General features: G+C 44.5%; 1 protein-coding gene across 1 annotated transcript in view; it reads right to left on the bottom strand.

Moving 5' to 3' along the window:
• The window catches only part of LIN7C (lin-7 cell polarity scaffold C), a 184,716-nt gene that overhangs the window by 136,157 nt on the left and 30,964 nt on the right, over positions 1-17,595 (bottom strand). The gene's annotated exons all lie outside the window — the stretch shown is intronic.

Below are 17,595 nucleotides of genomic sequence, written 5' to 3'. Positions count from 1 at the left end.
CAATTAAATATAATACACAGATTACCATAGTGAAATACCTTTCAAAATATGCTGAAGGAAAGGCAAATGGGGGCCGAGGAGTGGAGGAAATGTAGCGAGCAATATTTAGTCATTGGCATCTTTGTTTAATCCATAAACATTTGCTTGCAAAGGCATGGGGGAATCAATAACATATTTTAACATAATTTAAGCTACGAATGTGAATTTGGGTCCAGTCGTCTTTAGATAGAGCAGCTAGTAAAATTAAAATCCATGAGTGAGTACAGCTAAACGTTAGTTTGCAAAGAGTGCTGTTATGAGCAATGGTGTGATCAAACTAGGAATGACTGACATTTAGATAAAACCTTATGGAAGGTATTCTACACCAAGCGACTGTACACACAGAAAGTTTGGTCCTCAGCCTATACTCAATTTCATCCCAAGAAATGCTTTGACACCCGACGATATATGGTTATCTAAAATCATAAACATGTTTCACCCTTTGCCATCTATTTCTCCATCAAAGAGGTGGTGTTGGCGAAAATATTTTCACTTGAACGCATACTGCCTCGCTTTCAACCATCCCAAAACACTCTAGCACAAGTCTTGTTCAGTCACGACTGGAGACTAGGATTCAGCTCATTTTCTCCTTTTATTCTCTTCAGCAGTCATATTAGTTTAACAACAATAAATTACATTTTCCAAAAAACGTTAGGAACAAAAGAAGAGTTTAACCAATCAAATAGAGTATTGTCTATAACTAATTTCTAATTTAAAATATTTCTAGAGCGCAGCGTACACCTTGCGGTTTCTTGGCGCTAGGGGGATCGGCAACTGAGGAAAAAAGACCAAGAGAAGATGAAGGGGGTATTGAGAGAGTTTAAGTGAGGAAAGCCTGGCTGAAGAGGAACGTTTTCAGATCTCTACGAAAGGGGAGATACTGGGTGGCAGAGCGGAGGTGATCAGGGAGTGAGTTCCAGAAAGTTGGAGCCAGGGTGGAGAAATTGGCCCCGCCCCACTTTTTACGAGTGAAGCGAGGGATCTGAAGGAGGTACTTGGAGGAAGACCGAAGTTCTCTTGCAGGTACATAGGGATTGATTAATGAGGAGATGAAAGCGGGGGCAGTGCCCTGGCGGGCCTGGAAGACCATGCAGCCTATCTTAAAGAGGGAACGTTCTTTTACAGGGAGCCAGTGAAGCTCCCTGAGAAGAGGGGTGGAATGGTGATAACGAGGGAGGCCGTACACCAGCCGGGCTGCCTGGTTCTGGATAGTCTGGAGTCTACGCAAACTGTACGCGGGGATGCCATGGTAGAGAGCGTTTGCGTAGTCCAGTCGCGATATCACTAGTGCGGCCATGATGATCTTAAGTGCCTGGGGGGAAAAGAAGCGGGAAACAGTGCGGATGGTGCGGAGAGTGAGGAAGCAGGAGGATACCACGGAACTAATTTGTGAATGGAGGGTGAGCTGGTTGTTTATTTTGACACCGAGTGTTTTGACCGTGGTGGAGGGGGTCGGTGCGGGACCAAGAGAGGGGGGCCAGAAGAGAGAGAGTTCCAGGGGCTGGACGAACCACCAGTGAGAACCAGCTCGGTTTTATCCGGGTTCAGCTTGAGGTGGTTGTGGTTCATCCAGTCCCTGATGAATGTCATAGTTGACTGGAAGTTAGAGACAGAGAGAGGAGAAAGGGACGTCCTCCTTCAATGTCCATGCCCCGCTTTCTTCCCTGCTCCAGCAGCCGTTAAGTGCTCCTGTTTCTCTTCGGAGGACCGGAAAATACTTTTCATTTTATGTTCTTTGTATAGGTTTTTTGTTAAGGCTTAATTTTATTTTATTGCATTTAATGTCTGTTTAGTGACTGCGGAAATGCTTCCGCGTTTCTTTTGCGGTCAGCTTTGTGTATTTTGCTTGGGTGAAGACGTGAACAATAGCCGTCATTTGACAGCGTGACAGCACTCTGGGTATGTAGTGCGCTATATAAATTCTATGACTTGACTTGACTTGACCAAATCTCTGTATCTCGAGCTCCAAAGTGACAATCGCAATGATGGGGGAAGACTGTCTCCTCAAACTCCTACCACAAAGGAGCACCGCACAGAGCAACTTTTCTTTTTTACACCCTACGCAGCCCGGAGTCTGACACCCCTCCTGGGGTCTGTTATAGAGACTAATTCTCTTTCAATAGCTACTATGCTTTTTCCATGCCCGGGGCTATTTATAAATGGGCGCGTAAGACTTTGACCTGGTTTGGCTGCCTTGTGACTTTAAAAGGTTTTGCCTCGATAAGGAGAGAGGAGGAGGAGAGAGGAAAGAGGGTGTGATGTGTAGATGTTCGTACAGCCCTAACATACATCTATTGTTTAGGATGAGGGCTCTTCTGATTCTGAGGCTGTTCATGCCTCAATTTATAAGGTAAGTGCCTAATGTGATGTCTCATTTAGAGAAGAAATTAGCCATGTTGGAGCGTAAATGTTGAAAACCTATATTCCAAAGGGAAGTTCTTCACAGATCACCTATAAACCCTCCAACTCAGGAGAAACCTGAATAAAACATTCCCAATAAAAAACCAATGTGAAGAGAAAACATGTAGAAGAGGTTGATCTTGAAGCTTCTGCATCTTTAAAACAGACTGACTCTAAAATCGCATGGAGAGCATTTAAAGGAACATTATTTAGGTTTCCCCTCACATGATGAGCCATAAGAGCTGGATCCCTTAGAAATGGGATCTATTTGGTAGTTGCAAATGCAGCAAGTAGTTTACGGAAACAGTTACATAAGGAAGGGTGCAATCGCCTCATGGCCCATTGTCCTCGCACTTCTTTGGATGAAAAAGTGGCTCTCACAACAGAAATTGATGCACATATGGCCACCTTTCTGGATAAGTATATTTGTGAACCTAAGAAGAGCATTATTCGTTCCTGACATTCATGCCAAGATACGTTTCATGGCATAACAGTTCCATTAACAAAGATACTGGATATGGCCACAAAGGCTAAACAATCAGGTTATCCAATTCCTTCAGACATTCTTTCCAGAAGGGCTCATAGGGTGATCTATTTATACAAAGCAAATTGTACCCTTTTTTTGAAGGTCATTCTTTATTATGGGGGACCCAAAGTTTGGGGATCCCTCTTGGTTAGAGGCTAGCCGAGTGGCACAAGGAGCCTTTTTGGGGATCCATTTAGGAAGGAATTGGGTACGTTTTTGGCCACATTCACTTCTCTTGACAAAACTCAAGCATCAATAAGGGGGTTTTCCCCTAAAGGATTTTTGCAGAGGTCGGTCATGGCTGGGTGCGCTCAGCCATCTATTTTGCCCACAAAGCCCCTTCCAGAGATAAAGGAGCCAAGCGCGGACAGTGGCAGGATGTGTCTAGAGTAGGTGGATCCATTCAACTCAAGGTTACCAGAGGAACAGGGGAGGCAGAAGCCATTTCCTAGGAGGTGCTTCGGGATCAGCTCACTCAGGTGAGTGTTACCCCTTCCTTCCAACTAAAAGGTACGAGACAGGTAGGCACAATTTGTTCACAATTGGTGGATTTTTAATTCAGATGCTTTGGCACGTAAGACATGACAAGGTTTCTGAATCAAGTTTATGGGAACCCCTGTTCAAATTTCACAATCATGGACAATAGTTTTTTCACAGCAAGACATCCCTCCGATATGAAAGTAAATCTCTGTTTTTCTTTCAAAAGATGCTAGAATTCCTACCTCACTTAAGCAATAGGTATGAGATTTTACTACAGGATGGAGATGGTTATCCTTGGAAAATTAGATATTTGTTGCTTGTAACTCCCAGCGAGCTCTTTTGCTGTACAATTTTGTACCAGAGTCAAGATTCAATCCAAAGTACTCCAAAAGATGGACAATGTTGGGGCAGTTTGTTATATCAATCATCTTGGAGGAACAGGATCCAAGATTTTAGTGGCTCTGGCCAGGAACTTCTGGTAATTATATCCGGAGAAAAATATCTTGTTATGGCAGAATACCTCTTTTGGTAAAGGGAGGTCAAACATGGTTGAGGGTTGGCACTCTTGTCATTTTAAAGATGCAAGTGCTTTAAAGCTCTAGCCGAAGATCTTTGACCAGATCTCTAGGATCTGTTTGATACATCATTTCGACTCCAGGTTAGACCATCAACTTCTAAGATATTTCAGTTGGAGACTGAATCTAGAAGTGTCTGCATTTCTGCAGGATTGTTCAAAGATACAGGGAAATGATTTTCCCTCGTTCGCAATGCTAACCCACCTATCAGCGCAGGAGGTGAGACATATGGTGGACCTAGAGGTGTTGACTTTGATTCGGAGATCTCAGGTATGGTATCAAGTTCTGATTACATTTTTCTGGGATTTTCCAAACCCTCTATCTCATCTCCCAGATCTTCCACAAGATTCCTTAGGGATGCATCATCACATTGTGACAGAGGCACGTTATGACTTAGAGGATTACAGGAAAAGACGGAAAGCTCTGGACTTCCAAGGCCGGCTCAGTCCCTCCTTTCTAGAGCACGGGCGGAAGGAACAGTTAAAAGATATAAACTGGTATGGACCAGATTGGTACAATGGTGATTGCATACGGGTGTGGGGGTCAGATGTTGTAAGTATAATGAATTTTCTTGCAGACATTATGGGTCAAGGAATGGCTCAGCAGGTCATAACTCAATTGATGGTAACCCTGTTTGGGTAACATCCTTAAGTCAGGAAATTGTCCAAAGGTGTTAATCTTTCTCTCCCTCCAGATCCTAGATATTTTAACATTTGGGATGTCTGAATCTTAAATTTGTTTCTCTCCAGGCAAAGCAACAAATAATTGTCACCAAAGGAGCTATCTGCAAAGTTAACAATGCTTCTTTGCTTGTTCTCTTGTAGAAGGATCTCATATGTAAGATCCCTTGACGCAACAAGTAGAGTATTCACCCCAGATGGGGTTACCTTTAACATTTATAGGAGAACAAAATATAATTCTAGAGTGGTATCCAACCCTGCTTTCAGAAATGATCCTAAATTGTGTATGGTACAATGTTCAAAGGCTTAGGAGAACATGACTGAGTGTAAAAATAAATTGCAAATTTCCATTCGTAAGGCACACAAGGCAGTTTCATTCCCAACCATTACCAGATGAGTAGGTTGGGTTATGCAGGAAGCAGGGTTTGATACCAAGTCTTCTTGTGTACATTCTGCTAGAGTGGCTATGGCCTCTAAAGCTTTTTCTATAGGAGATGGCCTACACGTTTTTTCAGGTCAAGCATTCAAGACCTCTGGTATACACTTTAGGATATATTTATATACTTTAGTATATACTTATATGTGTATGTACTTAGTGGGCTCTGGAGATCAGCCCTAGGACTTGTCTGCTTCTGCTTAGGGACTTTTGTTTATGTTCAACTGCCTCTATTTAACATTCACAGTTAAACCATATCAGGTCAATGCAATACATTGTCCAAATTCAAGGTGTACTCAAATGAATTTCCTTCTTTTTATTTTCTTATTTTCTTTTGTCTTTGTCAGAAATGTAGTTATATTGTACAACAATTCACAATAAATAAGTTGGTATAGATGACATCGCCAAATGTAGCCAATAGCCGACACACGTTCAGTCTCATGGAGATTCACCAGCTGACTTCCTCAGGGCTACAATAACAAACGTACAATACTCAGATCGTGTTCAGCTAAAATACTTGATATTCAAAAATCTAAAGCCAGAACCATAAGATTACACCGTCCTGACACCCTTAAAAATACCTTGAAAACAACAAAAAATAAGAATGCAAATGTTCGATTGGTGACCAATTATCATCGCTGGTCTCAGAAACTTTTTGCAATACTTGAACAGAACTGGGCTCTGCTTACGGCGGATAAATCTTTGGAAAAATATATTCCCAAATCCCCTTGCATTACGTACACGAAGGGCAAAACGATTCGGAGTATTATTAGCCCAAGTTATCCAGCTCAGCCTCGAACTAAAACCACTTGGCTTAGACAACTTAATATTGGATCTCATACATGTGACAGCTGCAGTATGTGCAGACTTGCTAAGAAAGGGGTGAGGGAGATTGAATACAATGGCTCACGTAAATTTCAGATCCATGAACACAGACTGCCTGACTAAATATGTGGTCTACGTGATTCAGTGTAAATGCATAAAGATCTATGTGGGCAGCACTATTCGCCCATTAAAGGAGCTAATGCCTGGACACTTCCATGCCCTAAAGAACTTAGATGAGAGATACCCAATAGGGAGCCATGCTAATATATGTCCGGATCAGAGAACATCACTTGGGTTTCAATTTCACGGCATAGAAACTATCCATAATGACCCAAGGGGTGGGGACAGAGAGCTTAAATTGAGACAGTGTGAAGCAAGATGGATTTCAAAACTTCGAGCAGTCGAGTGTGGAATTAATGTAGACCTTAAATTACACTACTTTCTACAAATGTGAATAGCCACCAATGTATCTATACTATATTTCTGTTCAAGAACTTTTTTCTGCATATATGTTTGCACTGTCTCTTGTAACATTATGTGCCGCTTTGCCCTAATGACTCTTCTTTTTGACATGTCTTCTAAATTGTGAATGCACCTAATGCTGAAGAATGACGCTGAAACAATATGCATTTCATACGTTTCCATATAGGTGTATATTAGAAGTGAAGAAATCTATTTGAATGATATGTGTCCCCTTTGCGTGCTATCAATAATCTATATGAATCCAATGTGATCATATGTACAACTGGTCATATTCTGTACAATAGTATGTTAGGATTGTTGTAAATGTACACAGAATTAGGATTCCCCATTAAGGTTATTATCCTGAAAGTGCATCTCAACATGGAAATGAATAGTATAATCTAGCATCAGCAGTTACTACAGCATTGACGGTTCCTCCAGTGCCTATCTATGGGATACTAGGGGTCATATCGTCTTAACCACCCCTGTCCATATCAGACATAGAGGGGAAAGGTTCAAATCCTAATCAGACTAAATATGAGGTAATCGATTAAAATCCCTGGCAGAATATCCAGAAATATCTCATCAATATAATTAGTCATATTTAAGAGACTAGATCAACATCAATAAAAGTTGTCAAGAGGAGAAGAAACAGATTAGACATTCTTTTTTACGTATAACCGATTTCGCATATCTATAGCAGATAATACTACATGAATTGGGTATTTCACAAACAGTTAGCAGGAAAGCAACAAAAAAAAAAGAGAGAGGAGGGATTAGTAAGTGTTAGAGATACCCATACACCTAACATGATGATAACACATTAGTATTGTGGTCCATAAACAAGGGATGTATGAGGACAGCAGTAAGTATCCAACAGGTTATTCAATTTGTACTTTACATATGTACTTCTATATGTTGTAGGAATAGATGGTTCGCCCTCGTTTACTATGGAATATATTTATTACCGCTTTAATTGTTGATATTGGTGTATTATATTAATAATCCTTGTGCCGAGATGCGCCCTTTAAGATAACGCTAATGAAGAATCTTAACTTGCTTGACTTTGGAAACCATTCAAAGATGGCGGATACTATACACATCGAAGGAATAGATAGCCCGCCCTCGCTCGCCATTGTATTAGTGGACGTTGCCGTTTAGTTACCGGTATATAAACGGGGGTGCAAGCATGCTCGGGTTCTTTGGACGCTAGAACCCATGATGACGGCGGGAGTACTCTCCTTTTTCTGGTAAGCTTTAATGCGCTGAGATATGCCATATTTTGCTTTAACTCCCTTTCAGATACTGTCTATGTCCCCTACCAACAGGCGGGCTTAACCTTTGGCGGGGCAATGGGCTTTTCGGATGCATATTGCTTTACTGGCTTGTTTGGCAATTTCGCCTGAACTTAGGGTATAGGTTTCTTTTCGCCTGACTATCTAGACTTGCCTTATGTACTACAATTATTTTACAGTGGCCTTTGACAAAATATTACTAATACAATATTAGGGTGTATTTTGCCTGGATTCTAGTCTAGAAAATGTCTATATCTTCTTTAGTGATAGGCAGGCTTACTTATTATCGATGCAATGGGTTTCCTGATGTAGGTCACTCCACTTGTTTGTATGGCACCTACGACCGAACTTACTTTTCGTCTAAAATAGCTTTGCTTACTGGCGCTAAATAACTTACGGGGATCTTTGGATAAACAACCTGACTACAATATATAAATAATCCACCTACAATTTTGGATTTTAATGTATTATTTATTTTATTTTAAAGGTTTTATATAGCGCTGGCTAGACCCGGAGGTATTGGAGCGCTTTACATGAGCATCAGATCATAGTTATACGTTACATCGTTACAAAGGTTACACAGTTATTAGAGCATGGCAACATAGTTACTTGTAAGGTCGAGATAAAACAAGCACAAATACATAAGGGGAAAAGGAGGCAAGGGGAAAGATTCAGGGGAGAGGGGATAGGAGCTAGGGAAGTAGACAAAGAGTAAGAGTACTACATGGGAACAAATTTAAATTAATGAGTTATTATATAGCGCTGGCTAGACCCAAAGGAAACCGAGCGCTTTACATGAGGAACAATAATGTTGCAATTTACATTAGTTAAAAATTACATAAGTATCAAGAAAAGCATTTAAAGAACATAGGGGACAAGGTGAATGGCGCAAGGAAGGATAAGGGGATAGGGTAAAGGGGTAGGAGGAAGATAGGTCGTAGAGATGAGGGGAAAATCTGCCCAAGGTCCGGCTGGGTAGGTGATGGGGGGTGTTCACAACTCCTCTCCTCTTTAGCTATATGGTAGCTCCACTGGGAATCCGCCAAATGGCTTGATCTCTACAGTCTGGGGTAAGCTCCACAGGTTCCAAGTCCTGATGTGTAAGCAGGTTAGGGGATAGGTTCAAGGTCTGATCAATGTCCAATTGTTGTCTCTGGGAAGTAAAAAAAACGTGGAGGGGACCACTATGGAAGCTATCTTGGGTTCAGGCAGGGGACTGTACTGTACACTGGTGGCCATCTTAAGGTCAGGCGTCTGGCAGGTAAAGTCAATTTCCAGGACAGTGGCTGCCAGAGAATAACAAATCCAGCGTGCACACACCATCACACGCACAGATATGCCCACGCACATACAAATGTGGGCACACACTCTCATATGCACACACAGAGACATCCAAAAACACAAGTGCACATAAAATCCCATGCTCTAGTAGAAAAATAACCAAGTACATGCACACGCAAACACCATCACATGCACAAGCACACACATATCCGCTCACACTCTCATACACGCACAGACGCGCACACACACACAAGCACATATACAGAAACTACCACAAACACACATACATTCACAAGCTCTAGAACAAAAATACCCAAGGACGTACACACAGGTACATGCACACACACACCATCACACGTACAGACATGCATAAAGCCCACACAAATGAGCGCACACAGCACGCGAACAGAGGGCGCACACAAGCACGCATACAGAAGCATCCACAGGCACAAGCACACATACAACACCATGCTCTAGTACAAAAACACTCAAGTACATGCACACACATTCACACGCGCAGACATAAGCACACATACAGAAACATCTGTGCACATCAACACGAGCACACATAGAATCACATGCTCTAGTACAAAAACACCCAAGTACATGTCCACACCATCACACGCACAGCCATGCACAAGCACACAATCCCCGTGGGTCACTTGTGCACGTTGCTGGCTTGACTCTGGGCCTACTCGCAAGCGAGATGGCGCCAGGGTAGAGCTACCCCCCTGCCGGTGTCAATGTGGGTTCCAGGGACGTTTGTGTTGGGCCCCTCTATCAGTACACCATTTGCTCAGGAGCCAGTCTGTTATTGGATAGTGTCTATATATTGTTGCTGAACATGATGAATGACTACGGGCCGTTACCCGGTATAGTTCTTGTCTTGTCCACACCGGTACTATGGGTTCTTCCCTTCTCACATTTCTCAATCACTGATACTGTGGACTTTGTACGTTTGGCCTCCCACATGCTACACCCAGCGGGGGCCCCACAGGACATCACTTTAAGGCAGCCCTATGTATGTGCCTCTTGGGTAGAAGGCCCTGATATCAGAAGATTCGGCCCGTCTACTCCAGCCTGCAAAATTAAGGATCCGCGACTCTCCCGCTGCTGTCTCTATGCGTGCTGTCTTCCCGGGGCAGCTTTTTACGCCAGCGGCTCTACCCCAGGCACCGGCCCCCGCCGCATGGGCCAGTCTGTGTGTGCCCGGTTCTGGTCGACTGCGGCCTCGTTGACCCGCGACAGGGGGAGGGCGGGGAGCAGAGACGCGCTGGCCTACCGGGCTTTCTGTCAATCCCCGCCGTATCGGAGAAACAGGTCACGATGTCTGTGCAATGGCAGCCGCCATTTGGGTCAGATCTAGGCGTCCCTTCTCAGCGGCTGCAGGCCAATGTCTCCCTCGGCCTGACGGCTCCGTGCTCTTAACATACATGAACCAATCTGTGTTGTGTTTGTCTCTGATCTTAGAACTGACTTTATATATCTTCTTCTGGAACCATATTACAAGTCCGATTGAGGTAACCCTCTCTTGAATCTTAATATTAAGTATATTGAATATTGAGTACATGAAATATCGAGACTGTGTACCTGTATATTAGCACACAACAATTTTGAACTAGACTGGAGTTCGTGGCCTGGCGGGCCTTGTGATCTTTAGCTTTGATGAGGATAATTTAACTTGTTAATTTATTTATACATACAAATATTCTCTTCCTCTCCATTTCTAGATCTATTTTTTTAATGGAAATCGTCAGAATGCTGAAGGATACTCATAGTCTATATTCTCTTTCGGTAATTTACAAGTTTTATCCAAATTTAATGACCTTTCTGATAGATATTTAACTAGAATTGGTTGGAGAATGGATCATTTATCAAAAATAGCATTATGGGTGTGTCATCTGTTAGTGGCATTTATATTGGTATGGTGGATACTTTGTGCATCCACTGTCGCTTTAGTGGTCGTATTCCGATCGTGAAGGGAATGAAATATAATTTGGCATTCCCTTTCCATATTAAGTATCTCTTATTCCTTCCTTTTGTTGCAGACTCATATTATAGGACACCACACACAGGCTCTACCTGGAATGTGGTGAATTTGCTCCCAGAGAATTTGTGCTTGGTGAGTGGACAATTCATGTATTGTCTGCGTTATTATGAGTCTGCACAAGCACAGGTGCTTTCACCTTATGTAAATAAACTATCACAATGGATGTCTGCTTTATTGGAATTAGCCATTTACTAGCTTATGTTAACCACCTAGGAGGATCATGAAGTTCTATGTTCATATGGACACAACAGTACTACCTCTGCGACTACTATGGGTGAGTTGATTTCTGAGGCACGCTTCTTTTTTTTCTGTGCTGCACTACTAGTCATGTGTGTGATTGTTTTCGCTGGGTGACTTTCTGGTGTCTATGGGCTTAGGTTACTACCCATCTGCTAATCTCTATATTCATAAAAAACTTTTCGGTTTTTGAATTTTTGAATATCGCGTATTTTAGCTGAACACCATCTGAGTATTGTACATTTTGTTGTTCTAGCCCTGAGGAAGTCAGCGGGTGAATCTCCCTGAGACAAAACACGTGTCAGATACTGGCTACATTTGGCGATGTCATCTATACCAACTTATTTATTGTGAATTGTTGTACAATATAACTACATTTCTAACAAAGACAAAGGAAAACAATAAAAAAAAAATAGAAGAAAATGAATTTGATAACACCCTGAATTTGGACAATTTATTGAATTGACCGGATATGCTTTAACTGTGAATATTAAATGGTTATTAGCTCGGGAGCGATTCTCTGTTTACTGTATATCCTCTGTGTCCCTTTGGTCACAGAGGTCCTTTTGGGGCGTGGGTGGCCGTTCCCTTTTCGTTCCCTAGGGCACTTGGAGAAAATGTTGGTCATACTATTACTAAAATATTGGTTTTGCGCAAGGTGTAACCTAGCCACGCTACTGAGTGCATTGCCTCTATTTAACTGTCTTGATAGAAAACGACCAGCAGAGGTCAGTAAAATACCAGAACCACTTTAGCATTCTCTAGATTCCAGTCTATAGATATAGTCTTTCACAAGCACCCGTAGACAATAATATTTTTTTCAAATCTTGTATTTTCAGCGATATGACTACCGAAGTCCCTGATTTTATATTAGAAACAGAGCTTTAGACAAGAACATTTCCTGCTGAAAGGCAATATTTCTCTCTGAGAGTTTCCATACCAGGCATGACACGCAGTTTGGTGCTTACTTTCCCTTCATGCTAAAGAACATTAGATGTTTCAGCACCCAGGCTAATGTGCTGCATAGCTAAACACATATAAGATCCTAAAGGCGAGACCGATTGCATTGCAAATGCTTGTTTTACTGGTATTTAGGAAAATAAACAATCGGTTCCAAAAAGGGGTTTGGAAAGAGGGAAATGAGAAAGCAGGGGACATACAGCATACATCAGTTTATACGATCTCACAATTTGGCGAAAGATCTGATCAGTAGTATTGTCCAGGTCACATAGACAAGCAGGCTGTGGATAGCGCAGAGCAAGACAGTCTTAACGGCGGATGCAAGAAGCTCAAACGATCAGAGATTGGATGTCATATCTCGGCAGGGGGTGGGCTTCTTCTTCTGTCCTTGAATCTGGATGAGTCCCCTCCATTTCTAAAGCTGCATCTTGCTCTCTGTGTCAGAGTTAAGACGTCAGTGTTTCTCAAATGTCCTTCAGCCGTGAGAGTGGTGGCATGCGCTCCCAATAGTGGGAGAGCAACTCCTGGCAGTACGCTGCATCCTGCAGCCAGTCCACAAGTGTTGGTGCAGGCTGGTTGCACTGTCGTGTGTAGGAAGGTGGATATCTGACTATGGTTACCCCCAAACTTTTTGCCTGGTGTTTAGCTGGTTTTTGACATAGTTGGCCTAGGATCCTGCTATTCAGGGCCCCAGGCTGATTGCTCTCTCCTTAAAATGGACTCCATGTACCTTAGGTGCATACACAATTGGAACTGGTTCACCTTATTGGCCCCTGTAACAATGTACCCTAGGTACCCAGGGCATAGGTGTTTTCAAGGCCTACCAGGGGCTGCAGCATGTATTGTGCCACCCCTGGCCTGGCCTCCATATTTGACACAACTGGCTGATCACTCAGCTGGGGTAAGTTGGTGTAATCACCTCTTGCTTAGATATAGTATCCCTATATCTAACCTTAAACTGGGCACATGGTAACCTATAAGCCATTCCTATGGAAGGCCCCTGGTATCCTGGGGGCAGAGTGCGTGGTTTCATGTGAGATGGTGCTCTAGCATGAGCTGAGCCTGTCTGCAGCTGTCAGGAACAACTCCCTTAGCTGTTCCGGGATATTGCCATACCATATACTCTTAAGTGCATTATAATCCTCGCGGTTATATGCTAACTTTGGTTTGGCTTTATCAAAACATGTCGAGTAAGGTGTCATACGATTTGGAATACTATCCCCTCGACAGTTCTGTCGACGGGGATAGCATTCCACCCTTCTAGAGGGACACAACATGTACATAACCTTAACCCCGGTTAAAGTTAACCAGAGCCTCAGCATCACAAAATGGATGCTGCCACCACAGACACAAGTCTGACCTCCTGCTGCTGGGAGTCCTTCCAGCGAGGGAGGCTTGGACAAAGGGTTTCCTGCCTTGGGAGGTGCGAGCACCACCCCAGACAGGATTTTGTGTATTGGGTAGGACAGGGCGGAATAGAAACAGACATGCCCTGGGCACACAAGGTGTCCCCGTGCATAAGCCAGTCCAAACCGGTCCTGGGACTTTCCAGACCCAGGGCTGGCGAGGAGCTGGACAAAGGAAAGGGGGTGTAACCGCCCCCCTTCCTGGTCCCACCCAGAGGAGGGACCTAGCAGGTGATCCACCCCTCAGATTGGGAATAAGAGTGGGAGCAGTGCCATAGCACCTCAGATCATCCTGAATCAACTTGAAACTAAGAAGACGACTGGACTTCGACATTCTGCTGCACAGAAGACTGAAGAGTATCTCCCTTGTGGCCTAGGAGTGGCCACCCTGTGAACACTGGTACCAACCAGCAACTCGACGTCTGCTTTGCCGCCGCCTTCCGCCGGAGCCAGAGCCCAGAGCCTGACAAGACCCAGACTCCCAGACTTCTCACAGCCCGATCCACAGTCCCTGCGAAGAAGGGACCCGTGGAGGCACCGAGAGACGTGGGACCGGACCTCTTGGAAGACACCCGAAAAGCTGACTGCGCAGCATCAGAGGCACCCTCGACGTTGTGCTTTGGGGACTGAGAACCCCCACCACCGAGCAGCCCTTGCACCGAAAATCAGCCCCCCAGCATCTCCACGATCTGCGTCGGGCCCTTTTGCATTGTGCCACTCGACGCGCCATCCCGGCCACTAGCCACGTGGTCAGCGGCCATCTTGGCGACGAAACCGACGAACTACACTGCGGGTCTGGTTGCTCCAGACTTGCCCTTGCTCCTGTAAAAAGGATCACCTGCTCTGACCTTGCTGGTCCGAGTGATAAGCCTTTTTCGATTCCTGCGTGGCTTGCATTAGCCAAGGCCTGTTTGCTCCAATCAAGTTGCCGACACCGCCAACAGCGAGAAGCCTGCGTGGGACAGCTCGTGATCGACTCCCGGACGTCCTCGACCCCTCGTGTCCACGTGGCTTCAGAGAGAAGCTACACCTCATCGCCTGTTTGCACCCGACATCGCCTGGTTCCAATCTGGTTCCACTGTAGTCACTGGCTAGTGACTTTGAACATTGTCCCCTCTGCTTTCAGGTCTTCACAACTTCAGATCCACCCTTGGATCCACCGGAACTCTTCACATCGAGCCGCCTGCAGCATCTTCAGCTCCAAGCACCATCGACCAGCGTGACGAAACCCGACACTATTTCGACCCTATGCACCCGCATATATATGTCTGTGTCAATATATATCTTTGTGTGGTCTCCTTTCATGTGGTATTCAAGGGGGTTGTGTATGGTAATACAGCTGGCTTCACATGCCTTTCAGAGTTTAGCCTAAGACTGCTTTGTCCACGTTACCACTAGGATAACTGGTCTATAAGGTTGACTTACAACCAATCATCATAAGGGTTGCTTGGCATGATACAAGGTGATCACTAGAATTAGTGAGCATCACATATCAGGCCAACTTCTCACATCGTGTAGTTCCTAATGATACACAGAATCTGCATGTTTAGACAACATAAACTAAGGGATTGGTGTCCAGACTGACTCCAGACACCCCCAAAGAATTTGTTAGCCCTTAGACCAGCTAGCTCACAGTGCCACTATAAGTGCCTTAACCTTACCGAGGAGTGAATAGTTTCTGGCAACTATCGAACATGAAAACCCTTGATCCTTCAGGGATCTGGAAAACAGTACAGCACTTTTCTTTCAGTCACTTGTGCTCACTCAGTCTCGGAAAGATCAACAGAATAAATGATGGGGACGTTTTCAATAAGTATTTATTGAACCAGCATAATTCTAGTATAAAATGTGTGCTGCGACAACTATTAGACAGAAACAGATATGTATGATTGCAAGTATCATAAATAAAAGGTAAACATCTACCATGCTGCTAAACAGTGAATAAATGCAGGCATATTGATACATAGCAATAATCAAGCATACTCCAAAGATGTGTACCCTAGCTAAGTGTACCTAAGTGTATCTAGCACTAGCAGCCCGTCCCGACCTTGTCCAGGAGCAATTAGGCTTCCCCGACCCCCGCCTGCCCCGACATTGGCCATCAGCCCGGTCCCCCGTCCGCCCCGTCTCCCGGCTGCCCCGACCCCCGCCTGCCCTGGCATTGTCCTCCGGAGGCTTACCTCACACAATTATGCCAGAGGCCCAGTTTTGCAGTGGTGGCCAGCAGCAGCGCCTGAGGCACTGGGGAGCTTTCTGGGTAAGAGGGGCTCTGGCGCTCTGTTTGCAGGGAGGCGAGGATGAGCAGAGGTTGCAGGGATATGAATAGGAGTTCACAGAGTATGGAGCGGTCGGCAGGAGTTGGGAGCTTGAGCACAATTATGCCAGAGGGTCCCCCGCCTGCCCTGACATTGTCCCCCGGAGCCTTTTTGTTGTAACTCCCCGTCCCCCGCGTGCCCCAACCGCCCCGACATTGTCCCCCGGTGCCTTACCTCAGCCGCCGCTCCTCAGTTCAGTGCTCCTCGCCGCTCCGCTGCTGCTCACCGCCTGTGTGCCGCTCGTCAGTGCTCCTCCCCCGCGCCATGTCTGCCGCTCAGCCGCCGCTCGTCAGTGAAGTGCTCCTCGCCGCTCTGCCGGTCTGCTGCTGCTCACCGCCTGTGTGCCGCTCGTCAGTGCTCCTCCCCTGCACCATGTCCGCCGCTCCTCCTCACGTTCCTCGCGCTCCTGGACGACGTCAGCACGCAGGTCGCGGCCGGCGCTACTTCGAGGGACTACTTTTTTTTTTAATGTAAATTTTTTAAATAACGTATTTTTTAAATTTATATAGCATATGTCCATCTGCACACCCTGAGGATTCCAACGATGTATCGGGTGTGTGGATTGGCGCTGTGGTTCACGAGTTTACCCGCCTCAAAGTTCTTCCTTTATAATAGTAGTATAGATATATGTAGGTGTGAAGCCAAGAATTCCCCTAGGAAAGAGCCAACCCCATTACCTGATGGGAAAGAATGAAGGACCCCATCTTGGTCTCGAGTTGGGGATGTCAGACCACTACATTCTGGAATTTTTGCATACAGGGACTTCTCCTTGTGTCAACATGGAAGCTTTTCCCCTGGCTTGCCGATCAAAGTTGTGGTGCTTATATACACAAAAGGTACCCTCTGAGGGGTATCCTTAGATGTGTAATGGTACTGTGGGCCTGTTCTTCAAGGATGACGATAGTGGTGGTTTTTGTACAGAGTTATTATACAGAAGATGGTAATCGTGCTGTGTGATATTAAAAATACTCATGCATGATAAATGAGGCGTGCTTTCGGTGAAAACCACACATTTTTTTGGTACATAACTAGGCAATAGGTCAGCACTAGAGCCGTTATGTAGAGCAAGGTAGGATAAATGTAGGGAAAAGGTCATACAGCTACCTAAGCCTATATTGGGGTAATTTGGGGCTTATAATAGCCTCAATGGATTGCCATCCACTTTCTAGCCAGTAACAGTAGCATCAGTGAGGCGTTGGGCTTCGGGGGAAGGTGGGGGGGGGGGGGGGCATCTTTTACATATCCCAGGAGTCCCGCCAGTGGGATCAAAGATGGCAAGTGGTTGGTGATCTGGGTAAAGGAAGAAAAATTAAGGAGGTCCCCTAACTATCCAATTCGGGACAGGGGAAGGTACGAAAAAGTAACAAAGTCCCTAGTTTGCACTTTGTACAAGAAACAGAAGGATGTCGTAGTTGTCAAGAGCTCATAGTACACCATACAATAATGCCAACAATTAAAACAGGAAAATTAATATAAATGCACAACATAAAATCAAAAAGGAAGAAAAATGTTTAAAAAAGAGAATATATATCATTTATTTCAAGTCTCATCATTCCATCTTCATAAATTAATTTACAGCACAATCATGAATAAAAACATTGGAATCATCAAAAAATATCATACAATCA

Source organism: Lissotriton vulgaris, chromosome 2_2 (genome assembly GCF_964263255.1).
Source record: "Lissotriton vulgaris chromosome 2_2, aLisVul1.2, whole genome shotgun sequence".
Lineage (NCBI taxonomy): Eukaryota > Metazoa > Chordata > Amphibia > Caudata > Salamandridae > Lissotriton > Lissotriton vulgaris.
This window is presented reverse-complemented; position numbering and strand designations above follow the sequence as displayed.